The sequence below is a fragment of the Diabrotica virgifera genome, chromosome 7 (assembly GCF_917563875.1).
Source record: "Diabrotica virgifera virgifera chromosome 7, PGI_DIABVI_V3a".
Lineage (NCBI taxonomy): Eukaryota > Metazoa > Arthropoda > Insecta > Coleoptera > Chrysomelidae > Diabrotica > Diabrotica virgifera.
The window spans coordinates 194432864-194459555 of NC_065449.1; the positions used below are offsets into that span (position 1 = coordinate 194432864).

Consider the following 26692-nt stretch of genomic DNA (forward strand, 5'->3'; position numbering starts at 1 on the left):
CACTCGTTTATACCAACTGTCCCAAGATAATGGGTTTAAAAATCGAGAGTGACTTTAAAAAAAATATTTTTTAAATCGATTTACCTTTTAAGAAAATTGTAAATTACGCAAAAACTATGACTGCTATAGAACGTCCATGTACCATTCGAAAGATAAACCTTTGTTTAGTATAATAATTTATTAATATACGGTGTTCTATTTAAAATAAGCATAATATGACACATTGAATAATCCAATAATGAAACTGTAAATTTTGAGCAACCTGTAAATAAATGGGTAATAATCAATCATGGAATACATTAATTATAAGATAATTACCAGACCGACTGTCATGAAATGACAATGCGATACAATGACTTTAATTAACAAATTTTTTTTTAATGGATTTACAGATTAAGAATTTAAAGAATTGTAAATTACGCAAAAACTATGAGACCTATTTAGGTATAGGACATCCATATTCGCGGTGTGCAAGTCCTTGGAGGGGATACGAGAAATGATCGTGCGAGAATAGCGGAGAAATATTGTAACGTTCTTAAATAATTCATCTTCAATTGAAATTGTCAAATTGACCTATATTTCATATCTACTATCAATGAAGAAGAAAAATTATATATTGTCCCACAATATTGATATGATATGCAATTATTATATAAAGGTAAATTTAATTGCAGTACTGCATTTTAATAACTAATTTTATTTACTACATACAATTGTTTACGTTTTAATAACATAACCTGAATCTTATTTTTTCTTCTTATTATTTTTTTGGACTATGGCCTTGACAATTATCCAGTAACCAGGACTAATATAATTGGCCAATGTAATTAAAAGTGCGAATAATGTTGCTGAGCGTAGAAACCAGGTGTCGCTTTGCCGAACTTGCACGGTTCCAATACCATTCGAAAGACATAAGTTTGTTTCGTATTTCGTATTTACTAATATACATGGTGTTCCATTTAAAGTAAGCATCATATGACACACTGAATGATCCAATAATGAAACTGTGAATTGTGAACACCCTGTAAATAAATGTGTAATAATCAATGATGGAATACATTTAACCAATATTCAGCTATTTAAATGTAAAAGCAATTTTTTTATAATTTCTTAAATGACTTCAGAATAAGCCTTTTTTAAAACTCTACATTTTAAGTAAAGTCAACATAACTCAGAACACTCTGTACATAGGTATAGGTATATACCTTATTTTTTGCAGACAATTAAAAAATGCAATCAAATATAGGGTATTCCATAAGAAAAAATATAACTTTGATACGCCGCCATTTATTGGGACACATTGTATATTTCAATATAATTTTAAAATGTAGCTTTGGTCAACTTACAAACTATTAATTTAAACATTTTTTCAAATCTTTTATCTTACTGCATAATAACGAAAGGATACGTATCGCGTGTAGTTACTGAATATTTAAGTGACGTAAATATGCAGAAAATCAATTGGCCCTCTCACAGTCCCTACATGAATCCTATTGAACACTTATGGAATATGGTCGGTATAGACAATTAAGATTTCGTCAGCTCCTTATTGCCTCTTTGTAAGATATAGAAATTATGGTTATTGATATCGGACATTCTATAGACCAAAAGCTGGCGATAGGCGAATAGGCGATGTGAAGCTGTTATTTGAAGTAGAGGGGGAAACACGCGACATTAGTTTACGTTAGGTTTCTTCTATTTTGAAAGTTTTCGTAACTGATATTTTTATTGTTAATTTAATATTGTTTCAGTTAAAAGAGATGTTAAAGAAGAAAATCGTCTATTTTCTTTGTTTTTACAGACATCATAGAAGTAAAAAAAAAAACAAAATGTTACAAGACATGAAACTAAAACATAATTTTGATGTAAACCTCCTCTTGTACTTTGTCCTGCTTACAGGGTCTTTCAAACTTAACATAAGAAAACATTTTGTTTCTTCTACCCGCTACAAGCGCAAAAGAGAACTTTGAGTAAAACTTTGCCTAACAGTTTAAATAACAGTGTAAATACCAAAGAGAAAATCTAAAATATTAAATAAAAAAATAACGGAATCCGTTAATCCATTCACGAGAAAATAAGCAATCAAAATTAACACAATTTTTGGTGGTGCAGAAGTTTTTTTGGTTATAATGAAGTCCATGAAGGTATTTGGCTACGAACTCCGTCCCTTATGCATCAATTTACTTGACATTTTCTTCTTCTTGTGCCACTTCTACCGGAGATTGTAAATCATCAAGACTATCCTGACCTTGTTTACAGCTGGCCTGAAAATTTCATTAGTGGTGCAGCCAAACCACTCTCTCAGTTTCCGCAACCATCACATTCTTCTACGGCCAGGATTCCGTTTGCCTTCTATTTTTCCTTGCATTATATTTTGAAATAATGCGTATTTATGCCCTCTCATCAGGTGACCCAAATATACGAGTTTTCTTCGTTTTATCGTTAACAAAATTTCTGGGACCTTTCCTATCTTTCGTATTACTTCAAAGTTTGTGACTCTTTCAATCCAACGTATCTTCAGCATTCGACGGTAGCACGACATCTCGAAAGTTTCAATATTTTTTATGTTGTTCTGTTTAACCTTCCGTGACTAATACTGGATCTGTGAGACCGACCAGTTAGAGTTTTTACGATTATATCCAAATCGTTCGTTATGAATCTTCGCCGCCATCAGTAGCTGCCTGGTTTAGATGCCTGTTTTTAGTGTTACAGTTTGAGTCTTCAGTGTAAACTAATTATGCAATTATCGGCAATTCTTTTCTCAGAGACCCATGTTGGACCCATGACCTACTCGATGAAAAAAATATTTAGATTAACGAAAGACGGTGCAAACAAGTGCTGATAATTTAGTAACCCAATTGCCATGAGTAAAAAGTGAACCAAGGTACAAGAAAACAGCAATGCATATATTGAGGTTGTTTTTGACAAATCAGATGTTATGTGATTGTTTTATTTTCTTTGGTACTTTGCTAGCGTTAAAGGTTTAATAATTTAAAAATAGGTATCATTCAGGTTTAATTTTACTCCTTTAGGGACTAAACACAATCCTACGCTTGAAAGTGTGTCAATGGAAACATTTTTTGTCGGTCTCTGACACCCGATGTTAGCTTTAATGTTCAGAAAACCTATGTTAGTTGCGGAAGGTTTTGAGTCCAGGCCTCTAAACCGTGTAATAAGGTGTTAAATAGCTAGCCTCTTAGCATTCTTAATCGTAGAGGGATGCTTATAATATCTTTGTTGCAGAAGAGTTTTCTCATCTTTATGAAGGTGGCCCTGGCAATTTCGATACGTCTTTTCATTTCATTGTTTTATTTTCAACAGATATCTATCTGTTATCAAATAGATAAACGAAGTCTACCCTATTCCAAAATGCCAAAATACCCTTTTATCTTGGGGGTGGTTCTCACTCCTTTTCGGAAATAGAGAATTTTTGGTCAACATAACCAGGGAGTGGTTTGAGAACCTAACTCTAAGCAACAACCGTTCTATTTCTTTTTAAACTCTACTTTTTGAGTTATTCGTGATTGAAAAATGACATTTTCATTGGAAAACGACACCTTTTCGGACGGTTTTTGCAAATTAATTAAAAACTATAAATCTAACGAAAAAACCTTTTTGTAGCCTATGAAAAATATATAAATGGGCTGCGCTAAAAAAAAATTAGGTATCTAACATAATTTAAAAATTAGAATAAAATTATTATGTTTCTTAAATCTTTTGACGGATGATATAACTAAGCATTTTATTTGCTAACATGCTGCTAATTATAGGTACTCAAACGAAGTAGACAATATTAATGAATCAAAAAAACATATCATTTAACACGCACTATTTTGGTATAAGATAATGACATTTTAACAATATATTTGATTAAAATTTCGTGTGTGGTTAAAAAAATTAGTATAATTATTACATAATTAACAGATTTTATTTTTTTGGTGCTTAATCTTATAGGTCTGGATCCCGCGTATGAAAAAAAAGTTGATTAATAGCAAGCTGAAAATTTGTTAATAGCTTAAGGGTGTCTAGTCGGATAAACTTTGATATATGGGAACACTGGAACAGGGGCAGTTTTAATTGTGGAACAGGTTAAAAATTTGGAACGGTCAGACCACGAAAACGGCACATTTATTTTGTCCGACAGAACAAACTTAAACTCTCCGAACAGAGATTAAACTCTCATGCAAAAATCACACTGCTATTTATCACCTGTCATAATTCCTGTCATTTGACATATTCTATATGTTCCACTCATTAAAACGCCCCTTTGGTGATAAATAGCAGTCTGATTTTTGCATGAGAGTTTAATCTCTGTTCGGAGAGTTTAAGTCTGTTCTGTCCGACAAAATACATGTGCCGTTTTTGTGGTCTGACCGTTCCAAATTTTTAACCTGTTCCACAATTAAAACTTCCCCTGTTCCAGTGTTCCCATATATCAAAGTTTGTCCGACTAAACACCCTTAAGCAATTTACAAATTTTCAGCTTGCTATTAATCAACTTTTTTTTCATACGCGGGATCCAGACCTATTATTTTATAATCAAACATTGCATTATGTAGGTAAATTAGTATGTTTTGCTCATTAAAAATTTCCTTGTCTTTAAATTTTTATTAAAATACACTGCTGAGAATAAAATTAGGTTTTCTAGTCCCGTAGATATATAGGATCTAGTCTAAGTTAATTAATAGCAAGTTGAAAAATTTGGTAATAGCTTAACGGTGTCTAGTACGACAAACTTTGATGTATGGGAACACTGGGACATGGGAAGTTTTAATTGTGGAACGTGATTTTTAATGTGGAACGTGTCATCCTGACAAGTTTATGACTGTGAAAACTAGCAGGTTGTTATTAAGTTTATTCAATAGGAAACTTTATATAAAATATGAACAAAAGTTTGTTCGAAAAGGGTGTTGGCATTTTAATAAGTCCGATACGTAGAACATGTCAAATGACAGGAATTATTTTGGTCATAAATAACAGTCTGGTTTTTGCATGAGAAATTAATGAAAGGGTAACAAATTAATTGAAAGTTCTGTCCAACAACACACATGGGATATTTTCGTAGTCTGACGTTCGAAACCTGTAACCTGCTCCACAATTAAAACTTACCCTGTTCCAGTGTTCCCCTACATCATGGTTTATCCAACTAGACATCGTTAAGCTATTATCAAATTTTTAGCTTGCTATTAATAAAATTTCTTTTTGGTACACGGGATCCAGACCGATTTGGTTCGTCCACATAAGTAGGAATAACAATTTTTAATTTTCTTGTTTTTGTAAAGAATATTTTAATTCATTTTCTTTTCAATATTATGGGACACCCCGTATATACGAGTAGGCCAATACCTAATTCAGTGAGTATGTATTAATTTTTATCATTATTTTCAAGTAAAAACCTTAAAGTTTTTTGTATGTAATTACCTGCCTACTCGCCTCATTTTAAAAAGACAATTCGCCAACCAACTCTCTTGGTTAACAGTCACTTACAATCATTCCGAAAAGTGTATAGAAACTCAATATAGTCCTCGCGAGTGATTTATACTTTATACTACTCAGCAATAACAGTACGAAAAATAGCAGGCCTGCTCCAGCTTGTGCAACGAGAAATGACAAGGTAGGAAATGTTTTTATTACAATTTACTTTAAGGTCTGGTTTTTTTACTGTTATTTTTTTTATTCTATTTTAAATTCACCCTATGCTAAACAGTCCACTAATAAAGCTCACTGAGTTAGTAATCTCCTCCAAGATGATTTATTGATCCGTTACGAGCCTGATAGATCCATTTTCTATATTTTTTTCTTGCATTTTTCATTTTTCTAAGAGGGTAATATAGTCGGGGAAAGTTTCTTTTAAACCTGAATTGTTTGATTTTATTGTCATACTTTGCTAATTTACAAAGATCAGAATCAAATTCAGGTTATTTAACCGCATTTCCTTTGACTTTATTTTTTGTTATTCTTTAACATAAGGCGATAAAATATTCTTTACAAAATTAAAATCACGTATCAATTAGTACATTGGTTTTTTGTTTGTGCCGATCGTTAGTGGTACCTATACCTCAGTTAATGTTGTTTTTTAAGTAAAAAAGGAACACATTAATGTAAAAGTAATTATTATTAAATTGTCAACGTCGGCCAATAGACAAATTTTGTTATAATAATTATTATACAGGTTGACTCTATTATAGATGAAACTGTGTGTTTATTTTACACAGTAATTTTTATTTAAAGGGTTTATGTTTTATAATTATTTTTTGTCTATAAATATTCAAATAGCAGAGGACATAGTTTTCTATTTTATTAGCACAAAGTTCGGTTGTATTTTATTAATTTTCGTGTGGTGAACCTATTTTATTTCCTAACGCTAATTTCATATTTTTCTAAATTTATTAATTCTACATTTAAATTTACAAAATGGCAGATAAAATTAAAAAATATCAATCTTTAAGACAAGTTGAAGTGCAACAAATGACTGAAATTCATGCTGTTGCTTTAAAGGTAGCTGCTGACGATAAGAATTTTTACCCGGTTTTGGAAGTTATGTATGAAGGATTGGAAAAAATTCGTGACAATTTTTATGATCTTCATAATAAAATAATTATGTTAGTTTCTGAGCAAGATAATGAGGACGCGCTATTTAAAGTCGAAGATGATTGCCGTAGTAATTTTGACAAATTATATTATAAAATTAAATTAACATACGTGCAAGCCTTTAGAAAATCTTCAACATCAAGTCAGCAAACTACATCAACTTCACAGTCTCAAAATCCTTTACCTATAAATTATTTTAATTTACCGAAACCGGAATTGCCATCTTTCAGTGGAAAAATAACTGAATTTAGAAGTTTTATAGATCAGTTTGATGCTCGCGTTCATACTCTTACTTACTTACAACCAATTGACAAATTTAATTTGTTACTATCGTGTTTAAAGGGTGCAGCGCGCGATGCTGTGGATCATATTGACATCACAGCAAACAATTATCCAATTGCCTATGATCTGCTTTGTGAAAGGTTTAATAATGTTAGGGTAATCGCTGCCAATTTATGGAATAACCTTGAAAGTTCACCACAACTGACTTCAGAAGATCCAAAAGAACTACGCAAGTTGTTAGATACATTTTCGAAAAATGTGGCATCTCTAAATAAGCTAGGACTACCCACAGTACATTGGGATTTTATACTTGTTCAAATGATTTTAAAACGATTAACTGTTTCTTTAGTAACACGTTTTGAGCTTTTTCATAATAATTCAACCATCCCAAGCTATAAAAAACTGATTGATTTTTTAAATCAAAGTTGTCTCGCTTTAGATAATATTGATTTTCACACTAAACCAAAATCTAACTTTTCTAAAAAACCTAATTCTTCCAAATCTACATCATTGCTTGCTCAAACAGAACCTGAACCAAAATGTTCTATCTGTAAAACTAATGATACCCATGCCATTTATAAATGCTCCGTTTTTTTGGCAAAATCTCCTGTAGATCGATTTCAATTAATAAAAAAGAACAAGATGTGTATTAACTGTCTTGGATCACATCGTTCTAGCCTATGCAAATCTACATGGACTTGTCACTCGTGCCATAAAAAACATCATACACTCCTTTGCTTCTCCTCTTCTAAGAAAGAAGAGAATGTTCAAGATTCGGCGGCATCCACTTTAAATTCAACGACTGGATCATCCGTTTCTGTGTGTTTTTCTTCCGCTGATAAAAGTACTTTGCTTTCCACTGCATGTATTGAGGTGCTTGATTGTCACGGTAACTACCAACCTGTTAGGTGTCTGTTAGATTCGGGAAGCATGACGTCCTTCATCTGTCAAAAGACCCTTAGGCGTTTAGGTTTACGTCCCATGAAAACTTCAGCTAACATCCAAGGATTAGGTTCTATGCAGTCGACCACTAATTTAGGTGGGGTTACCATTTCTTTTAAACCAGTACGTAAATCTTCTCCTATTTTGACAACCGATGCGTTAGTCTTGACAAAAATATGTGAGGATCAGCCTTTATGTAATTTAGAAGTTAATACTTGGCCCCATATTGCTAATTTAAAGTTAGCAGATGATAACTTCTTTCGTAGAGGATCCATCGACATTCTTTTAGGAGCTGATGTATTCTCTACAATTCTTTTGGATGGACGTATTTACGGCAATCAAGATCAACCTGATGCAATTAATACTATATTTGGCTATGTGCTTATGGGAAAAGTAAATATTTCAAAGGCACCTACTCTTACTTCTTTATTTTGCCAAGTTGAAGATACGGTTTCTTTGGATCAGCAAATAAAGAAATTCTGGGAATTAGAAGCAGTCCCTGAAGTTTTTTGCTTAGCTCCTGATGACGCTAAAGTGGAAAATATGTTTATGAATACTTATAAGCGTGAACAATCAGGACGCTTTGTAGTAGATCTACCTTTTAAGGAAGAAAATCCTGTCTTTCCTAATATTAGATCACTTGCCCTTAGTAGGTTTTATTCATTAGAAAGAAGGCTTCAAAAATCTCCTGAACTTTATGACCAATACCGCACCTTTATGAAGGAATTTGTTGAGCTCGGTCACATGGAACCTGTCCCATTGAATAACTTCGATTCACCTTATGTTTACTATTTATCGCATCATTGTGTTTTAAGACCTGAAAGTCTAACAAGTAAATTAAGGGTCGTTTTTAATGGTTCCGGGCATCTTCCAAATCAACCCTCACTCAATGACAAATTATTCACTGGTCCTAAGCTTCAGACTGACATCTGTACAATTTTGATTAATTTTCGATTGCATGGTTATGTAATTACGGCCGATATTTCTAAAATGTATAGGCAAATTTTAATTAATCCTACTCAAACAGATTATCAAAGAGTACTTTGGCGTTCTAATAATTCTGAACCTGTTCGAGATCTTCGTATCAACAGAGTTGTTTATGGTCTCTCTTGTTCTCCTTATCTTGCTATTAGATGTCTACATCAGTTGGCTAATGATGACGGGGATTCGTTTCCTCTAGCAGCCGAGGCACTTAAAACTGGAACCTACGTTGATGATATCATTTCTTCCTGTCCTAGTTTCGAAAATGCCTTAGCACTAAGAGACGAACTTATTGCCTTACTTGCCAAAGGAGGTTTTGAGTTGAAAAAATGGTCCAGTAATGTACCCGATTTATTGAAAGGATTAGCTGTATCAGATTTAGCAATAAAACCTCTTACATTTAATGATGATATTTCGTCCAAAACACTTAAAGTATTAGGGTTGGAATGGGACGCTTCTTCGGATACATTTGCTTTTAAAGTTCAAGTTTTAGACTCTTCTTGTACAAAACGTCATCTTTTGTCCAATTTAGCAAAAATATTTGATCCTCTTGGATTTTTATCTCCAATAACATTTCTAATTAAACACCTTATTCAAAGAATATGGACTCAAAAGATTGGTTGGGATGATGCTCCATCAAAAGAAATTATCCGTTTGTGGAAAAAATACATTGATGATGTAGCATATTTGAGTAAATTAAATTTACCTCGTCGTTTATTAATTGACGATATTTTACGCTTAGAAGTTCACTGTTTTGGTGACGCTAGCGAGAAAGGTTACTGCGCTGTCTTGTACTTTCGATGCTTATCACCTTCAGGCCAACCTTTTGTTTCTTTTGTTATAGCTAAATCTAAGGTCGCACCCATTAATAAGGGACTTACTATTCCCAGATTAGAATTGTCTGCTGCGGTTTTAGTGGCTCGACTAGTCTCCTTTGTTTCTTCTGTTATTAAAGATAAAGTAGAAATCAAGGAAATATACTGTTATTCTGATTCTGCTGTTACATTACGTTGGTTACAATCTTCCCCTTATCAGTGGAAAACTTTTGTGAGCAATAGAGTAGCTTATGTGCAGGAACGAGTAACTTCTTCATGTTGGCACTATGTTCCTTCTGAAGAAAATCCTGCTGACATTGGTTCAAGGGGTTGCTTACCCTCTGAGTTAATTAACTGTTCCAAATGGTGGGCGGGGCCAACCTTCTTACAATCTGATCCGCTAACGTTCTTTGAACTTAATTCAAAGGAGTCTACTAATGTAAATTTGGAAGTGCGGACTGTCGCATTGATTGCTGAAATTCCCAATAATTTTTTAGATATTTTATTGGATCGTCATTCGTCTTTAAATAGGTGTGTTCGATGTTTGTGTTACATTATTCGTTTTTTCCATTATGTAACCAAAAACCGATATGGTAATCTGGAAATAGGTTGTTTAAGTTTATTGGAGCAACATAACTCCTTACTGGTTTTTGTTAAACGAACACAGCAGATCTTTTTTAATACTTTAATAAATTTTATCCAAGATAAACAGCTGCTTCCAAAAAATTTAAGAAAGCTTTCACCTTTTATCGATGCAAAGGGAATTCTACGTGTAGGTAGTCGCCTAGCTAATGCGCCCATTTCGTATGATCGCAAATTTCCGGCATTACTTCCTAACAGTTGTAAATTAACTGATATGATTATTGAATCTACTCATCTGCAATATCTACACGCCGGGCTTCAAACTGTTCAATACCTAATTTCTCAGCGTTTTTGGATTATATCTTCCAAACGAGCCATTCGTAGAGTATTGTCTAAATGTGTTAAATGTTTTAAGGTGAATCCTTTGTCCCCAGTTCCGTTAATGGGAAATTTACCGCTAGCTCGAATATCTCAACTAAAACCTTTCAGTAATGTTGGAGTTGATTTTGCGGGCCCTTTTCCTATAAGAGCTTCCAAACTTCGAAAGTCTCAAACTCTTAAAGCGTATTTGTCGCTTTTTATTTGTTTCTCAACAAAAGCTCTTCATTTAGAGCTCGTATCTGATTTATCCACTGACGCGTTTTTAGCTGCGTTTAAGCGATTTGTCAGTCGTAGAGGCCGATGTCAACATGTTTATAGTGACAATGGCACTAACTTTGTTGGAGCCAGAGCAGAACTTAACAGATTGGCATCACAAGCTGCTTCTCATGAATCTATTCAATGGCATCTCATTCCCCCTTCTTCTCCACACTTTGGAGGTTTATGGGAATCTAATATTAAGACGGTAAAGGGTCATTTAATTCGCACAATTGGAGAACAAGTACTAACTTTTGAAGAGTTACATACTATTTTTTCTCAAATTGAGGCCATCATGAATTCGAGGCCAATATGCCCGTTAAGTTCAGACCCAAACGATCTTAGTGCGTTAACTCCAGGACATTTTTTGACCATGGAGCCTTTGAGTGCTCCGCCCGAAGAAACGTTGCTCGATGTTCCGCACAATCGGTTGAATCGTTGGCAATTATTAAATAAGTTGCACCAACAGATTTGGGAACGGTGGTCTAAGGAGTACCTCCAAACTCTTCATCAAAGGGCTAAATGGAATTCTCCGTCTCCAAACGTCCAACTAGGTACCTTAGTGGTAATCCGCCAAAATAATATTCCCCCGCTACAATGGCCTTTGGGCCGTATAATTGAGGTTCATCCTGGATCTGATGGTATAGTTAGAGTGGCCACAGTGAAAACTAATAGTGGTATATATAAACGCTCTATAGTAAAATTATGTCCTTTGCCTTTGAGCCGTAACAATACTGCGTATTGTGGTGGGCGGTTGTGGTTCGTCCACATAAGTAGGAATAACAATTTTTAATTTTCTTGTTTTTGTAAAGAATATTTTAATTCATTTTCTTTTCAATATTATGGGACACCCCGTATATACGAGTAGGCCAATACCTAATTCAGTGAGTATGTATTAATTTTTATCATTATTTTCAAGTAAAAACCTTAAAGTTTTTTGTATGTAATTACCTGCCTACTCGCCTCATTTTAAAAAGACAATTCGCCAACCAACTCTCTTGGTTAACAGTCACTTACAATCATTCCGAAAAGTGTATAGAAACTCAATATAGTCCTCGCGAGTGATTTATACTTTATACTACTCAGCAATAACAGTACGAAAAATAGCAGGCCTGCTCCAGCTTGTGCAACGAGAAATGACAAGGTAGGAAATGTTTTTATTACAATTTACTTTAAGGTCTGGTTTTTTTACTGTTATTTTTTTATTCTATTTTAAATTCACCCTATGCTAAACAGTCCACTAATAAAGCTCACTGAGTTAGTAATCTCCTCCAAGATGATTTACGATTTTTTAAAAAAGGGTGTGGAGTTTTATCACAATTTTACTTTGATACTAGACCTGTAAAAATATTAGTACATTTGGATGTTGAGAGGTGACTCATATTTTTTCGAAGAAATTGCTTGAAAATAACTCATATAATAATAATTGAGTTATCCTCCCACTCAAAAAGGTCCGGAACATTGTTTAAATAATCAAAATGTCAAAAAATGAAGGAGAAATTCGATTTTTTTCTTGGTTTTTTGATTATAACTTTAAAAGTATTAACTTCCGAGAAAAGTTGAACTGACATAAAAGTTGCGAAATTAAATTTTCTATAGTATAGGATTGGTTAAAGTTTTTAAAAATTGTCACCCTTGTTGCAAAATAGCGGTAATTGCGAAAAACCCATAGAAAACAAGTATTCGCATTTTACGTTTTTCGTCCATTTGTGCTGCACTTAGGACCTTCATGTTTTAACCAGAAAAACTTTGTGACATAATAAAACAATACTAACAATACTGTAAATTTCATTAAGATCGGTTTAATAGATTTTGCAAAATAAATTTTGCAATCCAACTTTCGCAAAAAAAATTAATTTTTTCAAAATGTTGTAGGAATGAAAATGAAGCAGATAGCAAGTTAAATTTTTTTGACATATAGAAGAGTACTGTGCCTTCATTGGCAGTTTGCAATATTAAAATCGGTTATCTACCATGACGTCAGGAATTTTTTTAAAATAAACATTAATTTTTGGTGCTACGCGCAGGAGAGCCGATACGTTTGCTCTGATTGGGCATTCCAATGACTTTTGATAATGATTGATAAATTTTAATTTTTACTACATTTCGATATAAATAAATAAATTTATTTATTGCAAAATAAAAACACGTACTCTGTCCTTTGAAATAACACTTTTTTAGCAAATACTTTCTTTGTTCATATATTTTAACTTAGGGAATACAGGGTGTAACGAAAATACAGGTCATAAATTTAATCACATATTCTGGGACCAAAAATAGTTCGATTGAACCTAACTTACCTTAGTACAAATGTGCACAAAAAAAAGTTACAGCCCTTTGAAGTTACAAAATGAAAATCGATTTTATCCAATATATAGAAAACTATTAGATATTTTTTATTGAAAATAGATATGTGGCATTCTTATGGAAGCAGTATCTTAAGAAAAAATTATAGTGAAATTTACACACCCCATAAAAAATTTATGGGGGTTTTGTTCCTTTAAACGCCCCCAAACTTTTGTCTACGTTCCAATTTAATTTTTATTGTAGTACCATTAGTTAAACACAATGTTTTAAAAACTTGTTTGCCTCTTGGTACTTTTTCGAAAATTCAGTTTTTATCAAGATATTCTGAATATTTTTCAAATCCACCACATATTTGTATATGGTTAAGTACGATTATGGACACTTGGTAATAATATGAAAATTTATTTATGATTTACATTTTTAGGTATATTCTGAACCATATTAAAAAAGAAGCCACACCTCGATAAAAGGTGCCTTCTCGAAAAAATACAAAGAATCAAAAAAGTTTTAAAAACACCGTGTTTAACTAATGGTATCGCAGTAATACTTTAATTGGAACGTACACAACCATTTGGGGGGTTTAAAGGAACAAAACCCCCATAAAATCTTTATGTAAACATATTAAAAAAGAAGCCGCAACTCGATAAAAACTGCCTTATCGAAAAAATACTAAGAGCCAAAAAAGTTTTAAAGATATTTAATTTAACTAATGGTACCACAAAAATAATTTAATTGAAATGTACACAAAAGTTAGGGGGGGTTAAAGGGAACAAAACCCCCATAAAATTGTTATGGGGTGCACAAATTTCACTATAATTTTTCTTTAAAATATTCCTGCCATAAGAATGCCACATGTCTATTTTCAATACAAAATCTACAATAGTTTTCGATATATTCGAAAAAATCGATTTTCATTTTGTAACTTCAAAGGGCTGTAACTTTTTTTATGGGCATATTTGTACTAAGGTAAGTTAGGTTCAATCGAACTATTTTTGGTCCCAGAATATGTGATTTCATTTATGACCTGTATTTTTGTTACACCCTGTATAAGTTTATTATTTTTAAACATATGCACGTATGTTTAAACATATGTTTAAACAATATTTCACGAGAAATAATCAAATTAGGTTGATTTTTGTGGAATTAAAATATTAAAATACAACAAAATATAGAGTAAGAAAATAATATATATATTAGATAAAGATTGGATGAAATTTTTGGTGGAAATCAACTTGTGTGAATCAAACACCGCTGTCCTGCGCGTTGTACCAAAAATTAATGTTTATTTAAAAAAATTCCTGACGTGGCGGTAGTTAACCGATTTTAATTATGAAAATTTCAAATGAAAGGTACAGTGTTCTTCTATATGTAAAAAAATTTTCAACTTGCTAAGTGTTTTATTTTCAGTCCTACAACATTTTGAAAAAATGAATTATTTTTGCAAAAGCTGGATTTGCAAAAGTTATTTTGCAAAACGTATTAAAACGATCTTAATGAAATTTACGGTGTTGTTTTATTATACTATAAATAGGTCTGGATCCCGCGTATGAAAAAAAAGTTGATTAATAGCAAGCTGAAAATTTGTTAATAGCTTAAGGGTGTCTAGTCGGATAAACTTTGATATATGGGAACACTGAAACAGGGGCAGTTTTAATTGTGGAACAGGTTAAAAATTTGGAACGGTCAGACCACTAAAACGGCACATTTATTTTGTCCGACAGAACAGACTCAAACTCTCCGAACAGAGATTAAACTCTCATGCAAAAATCAGACTGCTTTTTATCACCAAATGGGCGTTTTAATAAGCGGAACATGTAGAAAATGTCAAATAACAGGAATTATGACAGGTGATAAATATCAGTCTGATTTTTGCGTGAGAGTTTAATCTCTGTTCGGAGAGTTTAAGTCTGTTCTGTCGGACAAAATAAATGTGCCGTTTTCGTGGTCTGACCGTTCCAAATTTTTAACCTGTTCCACAATTAAAACTGCCCCTGTCCCAGTGTTCCCATATATCAAAGTTTATCCGACTAGACACCCTTAAGCTATTAACAAATTTTCAGCTTGCTATTAATCAACTTTTTTTTCATACGCGGGATCCAGAACTAAAAGTTTTTTTGTATAAAATATGAAGGTTCTAGAAGTAGCATAAATGGTTTAAAACGGTAAAATGCGAATACTTGTTTTTTATGGTTTTTTTTGCAAGTATTACTATTTTGCAACAAGGGTGACAAATTTTAAAATTTTTAACCAATCTTATTTTATAGGCAATTTGAATTACGCAACTTTTATGTTAGTGCAACTTTTCTCTGAAGTGAATACTTTTAAAGTTATAATAAAAAAACGAAGAAAAAAATCGAATTTTTTCTTCATTTTTTGACATTTTGATTATTTAAACAATGTTCAGGACCTTTTTGAGTGGGAGGGTAACTTAATTATTCTTATATCAGTTTATTTCAAGCAATTTCTGCAAAAAAATATGAGTCACCTCTCAACGTCCATCACAAAACAAATGCGCCCTGGACTATACGCCGTATAATGAAAATTAACAATGTTACTTTTCTATGTTTTTGTGGAAACAGTAATGGCCGATTTAAGTGTAAAGATAGGGAAAGGCCAAGAGGATAACATAATAGTTGATTATGGTTTAGAAACAAGCAATGCTAGAAGTGACAGATTCACTCAATTTTGTTAAGAGGAGAACCCAGCAATAAACAACCCAGTATATGATGGTAGCATCTTTTATTAATACATTAAAACATAGTTTTTAATTCCAAACAACTTTTCATAGGAACAAATTTCAGATATTGTGAAATATAAACGTACCTACTTTACTCGTGAGCGAAATTTATATTTTCACTATGTGATAAATGTGCTACTGTTCATACCAAACCCTGTCTTCAGGGAGTCAACGATATTCGTCAAATCTCTATTATCAAAATTTCTAAATATTCGCGAGCTCAAGCGAGGGTGCTGCCGCTTATTTGGAACTAGACGAATTGGGATGAAAATATAAAACCATCATCCATTAACCTATGTATGAACGTTGTTTGAAAGCTTGTCGGATGTGTTCATTTAATTAATAATTGATTTATATTAATTAATTACATCAATAACAATATTAATTATAGAAAAATACGTTATCCCAATTACATCGGCCATTTTTATGCAACTGCACTCCCACCTATAGTCGATTGAATTCGCGAATACGAACCTAGAATCAAAATTGTAATTTTATCCCTTGATATTGTGAAAGTATGCAACTATCCGTCAACGAATACATAATTTTCTGCATATGTTTAATACTCACGACAGAGAGAACTCGACAAACTATGACGCACTGAAAGAAGAGTTTGGTATGAAATTTATCTTATAGTTGCATCTTAGGTTTAAGCTCATGCAGAGCTTTTTATAAAGAATACTCCTTTTTTTCTCTAAGTTATTATTAATTTTTTTTATTAATCCCAGATTTATTACAATCTATCTATATACAATTTCAATCTAAAATGTTCAGGTAGACAATAGACAATAAGTAATATGACTGACAATGTGTTATGATATGTAGGGAGGCATCCAGTTATTCACCCCGTTTTTAATTTTAGTGTTCAATATTGAGTATATTTGTCTATATATGACTGTATTTCGAACTGTATGTGGTTTATTCACTAAACTTTTTGCGAACACATTTGGATGCACAAGTTTAGGCCAGGGTAATAAGACAAAATTATATCCTGTTCGTCACACTTCAACAGCCAGGGTACTGAATCATTTTTTCGACAGATAATACCTATAAGAACAAATTGTAACTATTTCCTGCGTAGGATCTGGAGGCCATTTTTATTTATAAACAATTTTGTGTCAAAAAACGGCCTCTTTTCCTTTTTTTTTTAAATCAATGGAAACTTACGGTGTTTTTACTACAAACATCTTCGAGACCATATAAAAAGGTTTAAAATGGCATATTGTAAAGGTTAATATACTCATTTATTGTTAATATTTATAATTTCGAAAAAAACGTCGAATTTGCAAAAATATAATTTCGCAATAATTATTGTACAAATTAGTGTATAGCTTTGAAGTTTTCGTCAAATGAAGGTTCTTTGTTGCCTAATATGTGATAAAAATTTCAAAGCGATTCATTCAATTGTTTAAATTTTATTCAACTTGTTTATTCCAGAGAGCTTTTTTTTGCAATAATATAAGTAAGAAAAAAATGATTTTAGGACCATTCTACAGGTGTCAAAGGAAAGAGCGTGAGCTAGACATTTAAATTGGTTTAAAAAAGTGAATAAAAATGCATTTATTAGTAATTAATAATTATGCAAAAGTATCGTCAATTTTTCCTTATAAATTTTTTGAATAACTTTTTTCAAAAAAATCTATTTTTTACCGTGTTTTAGGTGCACAACTACCAACTCATGTTTTGTATATAATAACTGATAAAAAATTGTAATTAATATATATAATTTAATTTACAAACAAATAAAAAGTTTATAAGGAACAAGCTGAAAATGCGAGCATTATCATAACGAAAACTTTGTTTTTTACGTATTTTAATTGATAATATGGAAAATTGCTCTTATGAAAAGTTGTTTAGAATTAAAAATTATGTTTTAATGTGCAATTATATATTATATCATCCTAATTTAAATGTTGTGAACTATAAAGGTACTTTACTCTTGATCGAAATTTATATTTTTTATATACCTGGTATAAAATTAATAAAATTTGATATATGACGATTGCATCATAAATCTTAGACCCTGAAGAGCTTTTTATCAAGAATAACTTTTCTTCGTCAAATTAAAAATAAAAGAGTTATAAATGAAAATGTTGTTGGTATCCATAATTTGAGAAACATCTTCAAATATATTTTTCTATTAGAAGGATGTAATTGCACATATCAGACCATAATTTTTTATTCCAGACAACATTACATATAGTCGGTTCGCTAAACTCAGACACAACTGGCTAGTGATTTTAGTCAGTAATTTTACCAATTTGGCAAAAAAAATAATTACTTGATAGTTAATAATTTAAAACACAAAAAAATTACCTACTAAAATCACTAGTCAGTTGTGTCTGAGTTTAGCGAACCGACTATAATAACAATTTTCATTTCATAACAAATGGAACAGTCCATTTATCATTAGCTACTCCCATTAAAGGGTATACTCGTATAAACCTTTTAAAAATTGTTAATAAACTATTGCTTTCAAAATATACTCAAATTGTATTTTTGAACATCGTATTTACTTTATACAATAATTAAATTCACTATCAAATGTCATTGATATTTATTAATACTTTATTTAAAATCTAGTTTGATATTCACGAAGTGTCAAACTCAAATAATGTAAATAACCTATGCTTTGCTTAACAAATTCAGATGAGAAAACTAGCCTACTTACTAACAACGATTTCAGATGAAGTGTGTCGGCAGAAAATAAAAGGATTTTGACGTCACATTTTAGATTTTGAGGTCCATTGTCTCGAAGACGGTTAGAGATATCGAAATGCCGTTTTCAGATTTGGATACAGAAGACAAAACTACATAAGCATCCATCGATAAATCTGCTCTAAGTATAGCAGGAGCGGCAACGCAATAACACACAGACTTTGCGAATTTATAAACGAAAAGTTTTCGTTGAAAATTGACGATACTTTTGCATAATTATTTATTTCTAAAAAATGCATTTTTGAAGTTATACTTCTTTACCGGCGATATGAGGGTGAATTTTTATATGTTAAAACCTATGGTACCGGCGCATGCGCATTATAACTTTGTTCTGATTGGATGTTCAAATGACATGTCAAAAATTATTCAATATGGTGGCTGTGGCACAGCTGTAGTTAGATTATTTATGGTTGTTGCGTTTTAAAATTCGTGTGAAAAGAAACAACAAACAAAAGTTAGTTAATAGTTATACTGCCTTTTTAAATAGTTTTCATATACCTATATTTTTGGACTTTTGGACTATTTTCGACAAGGAAAACTCATTCTAATTTGGTAAGTAGTTTTTATTATAATCATATTGTAATTATACATTTGGATTAGGTTTGAAATACAGTAGAGCGTCGATTATCCGAACTAATTGGGGGACATAGGTGTTCGGAAAACCGATTTGTTCGGATAATCGAACTACAATATATTGATACATATTTATAGTCATACATATTTATCCACAAGTGAATAAAAGCCATATTTATATACCTACATATTTATTTATATCTTGATAATGACAATTAGCAACTAAACAAAAAAGTGCAGTCTTTGCAACAACGTAATTATTTCTGGATACAATATTGAAGAAAATTGAAGATATTTTAAGCGTCAATTACTAACGCTTGCTCGGTATTCGAGTGCGGGACGCGGGAGTCGATTGTTCGAATAAGCGGTCGTTCGGTTGATCGACGTTCGGATAATCGACGCTCCACTGTACATTTATTTTCTCGAGAATGGGGATTTTACAGAGAAATCCCAAATTAGGTCCGATTTTTATTTTTAAATTATGATTTTTGGCGTAGATTTATTTATCTAGTAGGTATGTAATGCTTTGATTTACATACTTAATTTGATTACCAACAAAAGTTCTACCAATCTTCATCTAATATATTGTTTTCTTACTGTTTTGTTATATTTTAATATTTTCTTCCACAAAATTTAAACTACATAATTTAATTATATTCAAAACAACTGTCAAACAGTAAAACGTTCAGTTATCCTATTTTTCCACATGACAAATAATGTGGAATTGGACGAGTGAGTCTAGGCTTCGATTACGAATCAAAGCGCCCCGAAATTCACGGGTTCAATTCCCGATGCAAGTTTTTATTTTTTTATTTTTTTATGCATTTTATGATTGTAAGTATATTTGTTATATAATTTTTTTTTCAGAAAATGCGTATTTAAAATTTTTGCCAACAATTATTATCGTTCAGAAATCATTTTTTCTTTGTGGCATTTTTCAATGTGTTTGTGTGCGTTTTATTCTTTTATTTTTTTTTAATTTTTGGTATTGTCTTAAGAATCACATAATATGTAGTAGAAGTATAACTTCTTACGTGCGTACAAAGTACACACACATTCTTTTTTTATACACTTTTTTAAACCAATATTAAAATTTAGCTCATGCCTTTTCATTCGACACCTGTAGAATTTATTGAATATTCTCACTTATGTTATTGCAAAAAAGATTTCTGGGATAAACAATTTGAATAAAATTTAAACAATTGAATGAATCGCTTTGAAATTTTTGTCACAAGCATCAAAGAAACTTCATTTGACAAAAATTTCAAAGCTGTCCACTAATTTTTACAATAGTTATTTTGAAATTAATTTTTTTCCAATTTTTCAACTTTTTTCGCGATTATATTAACAATAAATGAGTATATCAAACTTTGTAATACGCCGTTTTAAAGCTCTTTCTATGCTCTCGAAGATGTTTGTACTAAAAAAACCATAAGTATCACTGTTTTCCATTGATTTGAAAAAAAAAAGGAAAAAAAGGCCGTTTTTTGACACTAAATTGTTTATAAATAAAAATGGCCGCCAGATCCTACGCAGGAAATAGTTATAATTTGTTCTTATAGGTATTATCTGTCAAAAAAACTCTTCAGTACCCTGCCTGTTGAAGTGTCATGGAAAAAACATTATTACCCTGGACTGGATGTCTCTTCGCGCACTTTTTGATATCCCCTTTAACGTATGTTAGTCCGGAGTCTTGATGGATGGCTTCATTGTTTATGAATCAAGGGATTTCCTACTATTTTGTTCTCAATATTTTTAATTGAAATCTTTGTATTATTTCAATATTTGAATGTGAGGCGTTTCGCCATAATTCTAGCTATAAGTTCAAACTGATTTCAGGATGGTCTACCTAACAAACACTACATGTTCTTTAACTTATGTATGAAAAAGTTGTTTTAGCTTAGTAAGTATAGATATGCTTCCTTAAGTATAATCTGCAAAAGTACATACCTAGACATCTACGCGTGGTAAATGTAAGGTGTACTGATTTGTTTCCATTTCTTTTGACTCCTTATTCTCCACTTTGCCATCCATTTTTGGTTGAATAACTGGGTAATAACATTAATAACCGTGTAGGAAACAGAAGAATATGATTGAATGACCACATAATAAGCCGAATAACAACAAATAGAGTAGTAAGGACAGTGAGAGACGGTTTCCCAATAGAAAGACGATCAGTGGGAAGACCACGAAAACGATGGAACGACCACTTACTAGAGGCACATTCTAGAGTAATGTCTATACAAAAAAAAAAGAAAAAAAAATAGTTGGCTTTTATTTTATTTACGTGACATTCTATGATTTCTGGGGTTATTTTGAAATTCTTGTTAGATAGTAGTAGTGTCGTATCATCCGCAAGTGTGACTGTAGGGATATTTGTATCTGTCAGTAAATCAGCAGTGAACATAAGGTATAATATTGGTCATAGTACATTTCTTTTGGGCACTATAGCGAGAATTTTTTGTTTGCTTGTGCATTCATTCTCATACTTTACATGGAAGTCTCTTTAAGGGATGTAGGACTTTAAGATTATATAAGTAGTAATTTGTTGGTAAATTCTGCTTTAATTTACATAAGAGATATTTATGCCAGACTTATAGAATGCCTGGCTTTATTCTCTTTACAACTCTATGTAACTTGTATTTTTAAACGTAGATTTAGAAACCCAAATTAATGTAATAATATTAGTTTTTTGATTTCTAGTATAACACTGCCTGGAGTATTTGCGGGGTGGATCGAGTAGCTCTGCGGTTTCCACAGCCGGTCCCAAGCCCGGATAAAATGTGGAGGAAGGGTTGATTGGCAAGGTTAGCAATCTATCAATCGGAAAAACGAATACTGCTCAAAGAAACAATGTGAAGCGTCGGAACCGGATTGATCATATGAAGACGACCATGGCGAGAAATAAGGACAAAAGAAAAACATTGACGAGAATTACCACATGGAACATCAGATCACTCAAACTAGAGATTAAGAAATCATCCAAGTACTAAAAGAGAAACAAATAGCTATATGCGCTCTACAGGAAACCAAAAAGAAAGGAAAAGGACAATCAAGATTATGTGAATATACAGAGAGAGTCTGTAAAGTGGAATAAATTCAATATCTCAAATACTAATTGTTTTTTTGGAAAATGCTCAGACCCGTCGATTAGTATTTCAAATTGTCCTTTTTGACATTCAATAATAATGTATACAGGGTGTCCCAATTTAGAGATATGACGTCATCGTCGATTTTCTTAAATGGCAACACTGTCATTTTGATGGCTAATTTGATAGGGTTTGTAAAGTTATACATAACTGCAAAATATCAAATTTTTATTCTCTACCATTTACAAGATAATAGAAAATAACCAAGTTATATCTGTAATTTGGAATATATTCAATAATTAAAATACTAACTGTTTTTTTGAAAAATGCTCAGACCCGTCGATTAGTATATCAAATTGTCCTTTTTGACATCTAATAATAATGTATACAGGGTGTCCCAATTTAGAGATATGACATTGCATGATATTGCACAACTGCAAAATTTCAAATTTGTATTCTCTACCATTTAGATGATAATAAAAAATAACAAAGTTATGAAAAAGAAGTAATCAACTAATAATTGAATTTAATTATTTCAATAAATTAAGCAAAAACTCATAATGTTGCCTTCAATTATTGTCAAATTGTCAATGGGCAACGTTATGAGCATTGGCTTAATTGAAATAAATAAATTCAATTATTATTTGATTACTTCTTGTTCTTCATAACTTTGTTATTTTTTATTATCTTGTAAATGGTAGGGAATAAAATTTTGAAATTTTTCAGATGTGTATAACTTTACACACGCTATCAAAATAGCTATCAAAATGATAGTGTTGCCATTTAAGAAAATCAACGATGACGTCATATCTCTAAATTGGTACACCCTGTATACATTATTATTATATGTCAAAAATGACAATTTGATATACTAATCGACGGGTCTGAGCATTTTTCAAAAAAACAGTTAGTATTTTAATTATTGAATATATTCCAAATTACAGATATAACTTTGTTATTTTCTATTATCTTGTAAATGGTAGAGAATAAAAATTTGATATTTTGCAGTTATGTATAACTTTACAAACCCTATCAAATTAGCTATCAAAATGACAGTGTTGCCATTTAAGAAAATCGACGATGACGTCATATCTCTAAATTGCGACACCCTGTATACATTTTTATTGAATGTCAAAAAGGACAATTTGAAATACTAATCGACGGGTCTAAGCATTTTCCAAAAAAAAACAATTAGTATTTGAGATATTGAATTTATTCCACTTTACAGACTCTCTCTGTATACTAATCTACAGTGGAGTAGCAAAAGAAAACAGGGCCAAAGAAGGTGTAGCATTACTAATACATCAAAAATACCGAAATCACATCAAAGAGTGTCAATATATATCGAAAAGAATTGTCACAGCCAAAATTAGAATGGAAAAGGAAGACCTGAACATTATCGGAGTATACGGCCCAGAAAATAACAAGCCTCAAACAACAACGGAAATCTTTTATGACGAATGAAAACAAGTAGTAGATAAAGTTAGAGGGAAGATGATAATACTGGGGGATTTTAACGCTCGAATAGGTAACCAAGTAATACCCTAAATTAAGCAAAAACAAAATGAAAATTTTAAAAACGAAAATGGAAAATTGATGATAAACTTCTGCACCAATAACGAACTTAGAATAAACAAAACATTTTTTGACCACAAAGGCCAACACAAATATACATTCAATAACACCCGTAGACAAAGATCTATGATAGATTATGTTCTAACCAACAGATATATACATCCATCAAAAATAATCGACGTAAGATCGATAACATCGATGAAACCTGGCAAAAACTCAAAGATAACATAATTAACGCTGCAACAGAGTCACTTGGAGAGAGAACAGTAACGAACTATTAAAACTAATACAAAAAATAATAGAACAAAACAGAATACCACCAGAATGGAGATCAAGCATCCTAATACCTCTTTTCAAAAAAGGAGACAAATCGGACCCGGAGAATTGCAGAGAAATTAACTTATTAAACACAACATTAAAATTAACAACCAAAGTAATAATAAACAAATTGAATGAAATTATACCATTAGCAGAAGAACAACAGGGTTTTAGGTCGGGAAGGTCATGCACTGACGCTATAATTATAATGAGGCAAGTTCAAGAGAAATCGTCGGAATAAAAAAAACCGGCATATTTATGTTTCGTAGACCTTAAGAAAGCATTTGACAGGGTCACATTTAAGGACGTTATCCATTTGTTATACTCGAGAGAGGTACCTCTAGGAATAATTAAATCGATAGAAAACATCTACCAGAACAACACAATAAAAGTAAAAGTGGAAGATGAACTAACTTACTCAATTGAAGACGGCAATGGGATAAGACAGGGGAAATCCTTGAGTCCTTTATTGCTCAACCTGATCATGGACGAAATAATAAAAAATGTAAGAACTAAAAAAGGATACCAAATTGGAGAAAAAAACTTAAAATAATCTGCTATTCAGGCGATGCAATACTAATCTCTCAAAGTGAAGGTGATTTACAATGTATGCTGCACCAATTTAATATAACCGCCAGAAAATTTAACATGTTAATTTCCTCAAAAAATACAGAATGCATGGTTCTAACAGCAGATCCAATAAGATGTAATTTGTAGCTAGAAGGTCAGATAATAGAACAAGTGATGGAGTTTATATACCTACACATCACACTATCTAGCTACGGAAGGCTCGAAACAGAAGTGGAAGATTAAGTGATTAGAGCAAACAGAACCGCAGGTTGCCTGAATGACACAATATGGAGAAATAAAAATGTCGGAAAAGAAATAAAAGGCAGAATTTACAAAACAGTCATCAGACCAATAATGACATACGCGGGAGAAACACGACCCGACACAGAGGAAACAAAAAATTGCTCGAAACAGCGGAGATAAAAACCCTTCGAATAATCGATGGTAAGACTCTATGGGACAAAGCTAGAAGTACAGATATACGACGGAGATGCAAGGTGGATAACATTAATAACTGGGTAAGAAGCAGAAGAATAAAATGGAATGACCACATATGCCGAATGATAACAAATAAGGTAGTCAGGACAGCAAAAGACGATTCCCCAATAGGAAGACGATCAGTGGGAAGACCACAAAGACGATGGAATGACAACTTACTAGAGGCACAGTGAAAAAACAGACAGTCATGTCTATACAAAAAGAAGAAGAAAAAGAAAATTTCTAGTATAGGGCATTGGCCTAGTGACAGCTTTTCAAAAACTTTGGAAACCACTGAAAGAAGGCTCACAATCCGGTAGGACTGTACATTTTCTGGTTCTTTGTAATTACCAATAAAACAACGTTTTTTAACTACATGGGAAGCTCCCGGGAGCTAACCCGGTTTTAATAAAAATTATTTTCAATTATATTATTGCGAATAATAGTATATTATTCAACGAGCATGTAATGATGGCTATTACTCACGATGATGAAGTTTGCGACACAAGCCGTAGGCGAGTGTCGTAATTCATCAGAGTGAGTAATAGCCATTACAAGCGAGTAGAATACTATACTTTTTCTACGACCTTTTTTATTTTAATTAGTAAAAAAATATAATTATCAACTACTCGAAATTTAAATTATAATAATTTAGAAAAATACCTAAATGCTGTTTACCCCTAGTACGTGGCTGAATAATTGGTTGCCTACTATTACCAAATTCTTATTTTTATTGTAAAGATACAAGAAATAGTCAATCCAAGTTCTATTCGTTTCCGAAAAATTATAGGCATAAATTCGTACCTACTGTCAGTGATGGCTAATGAATGATCTAATAAATAGGAAATGGCTATTGTCATTGGGCGTATTTCATAATATAGTTATAATGTATAATTTACATTTAACTATATAATATATAATATAATAATATAACTATATATAATATGTGATAACATATTTAACACAATATAACTTGAAAAATAAACACAATACTAGTTATAAATTCCAATTAACACAAACAAAATGCGCTGTCACTGTCATTAAACTAAATGATAAACGTCAAAATTTTTAGTAAGCATGATATAAACGTAAAAAATATACTGACCTTGTTACAGTTAAATTTCCTTTAAAAATTTTTCGAAGTTAATTATTGATATGAATTACAATAATTATTGTATTAAATAAACAAGTTTAAGTAATTTTATTTGCTGTTTATATACGATTAATATCAAAAGTTGCATGCGCCACTTGAATTTAACTTCAGCCAATGAGTAATGAACCGTGAGCAACTTCAGCCCGTGATTAATGAATTATTACTCACGGGTACAGTAATGGGTTCTATTATCTATTAAAAAATAGCGAATAATGAGCATGTAATTAAACGGTCGTAGAAAAAAGACTATTAACGTCTATTAACATATTTTTATTCGTCTTAGAATGCACCTATGACGTTGTTTTAGACAGTGCACATTATTATATTATATTAGTTTTCATATTGT

The 26692-nt window shown here is 31.8% G+C and overlaps 1 protein-coding gene across 1 annotated transcript in view; it reads right to left on the reverse strand.

Moving 5' to 3' along the window:
* LOC114329602 (synaptotagmin-15-like) overlaps positions 1–26692 on the reverse strand; it is a 465421-nt gene that overhangs the window by 61044 nt on the left and 377685 nt on the right. The gene's annotated exons all lie outside the window — the stretch shown is intronic.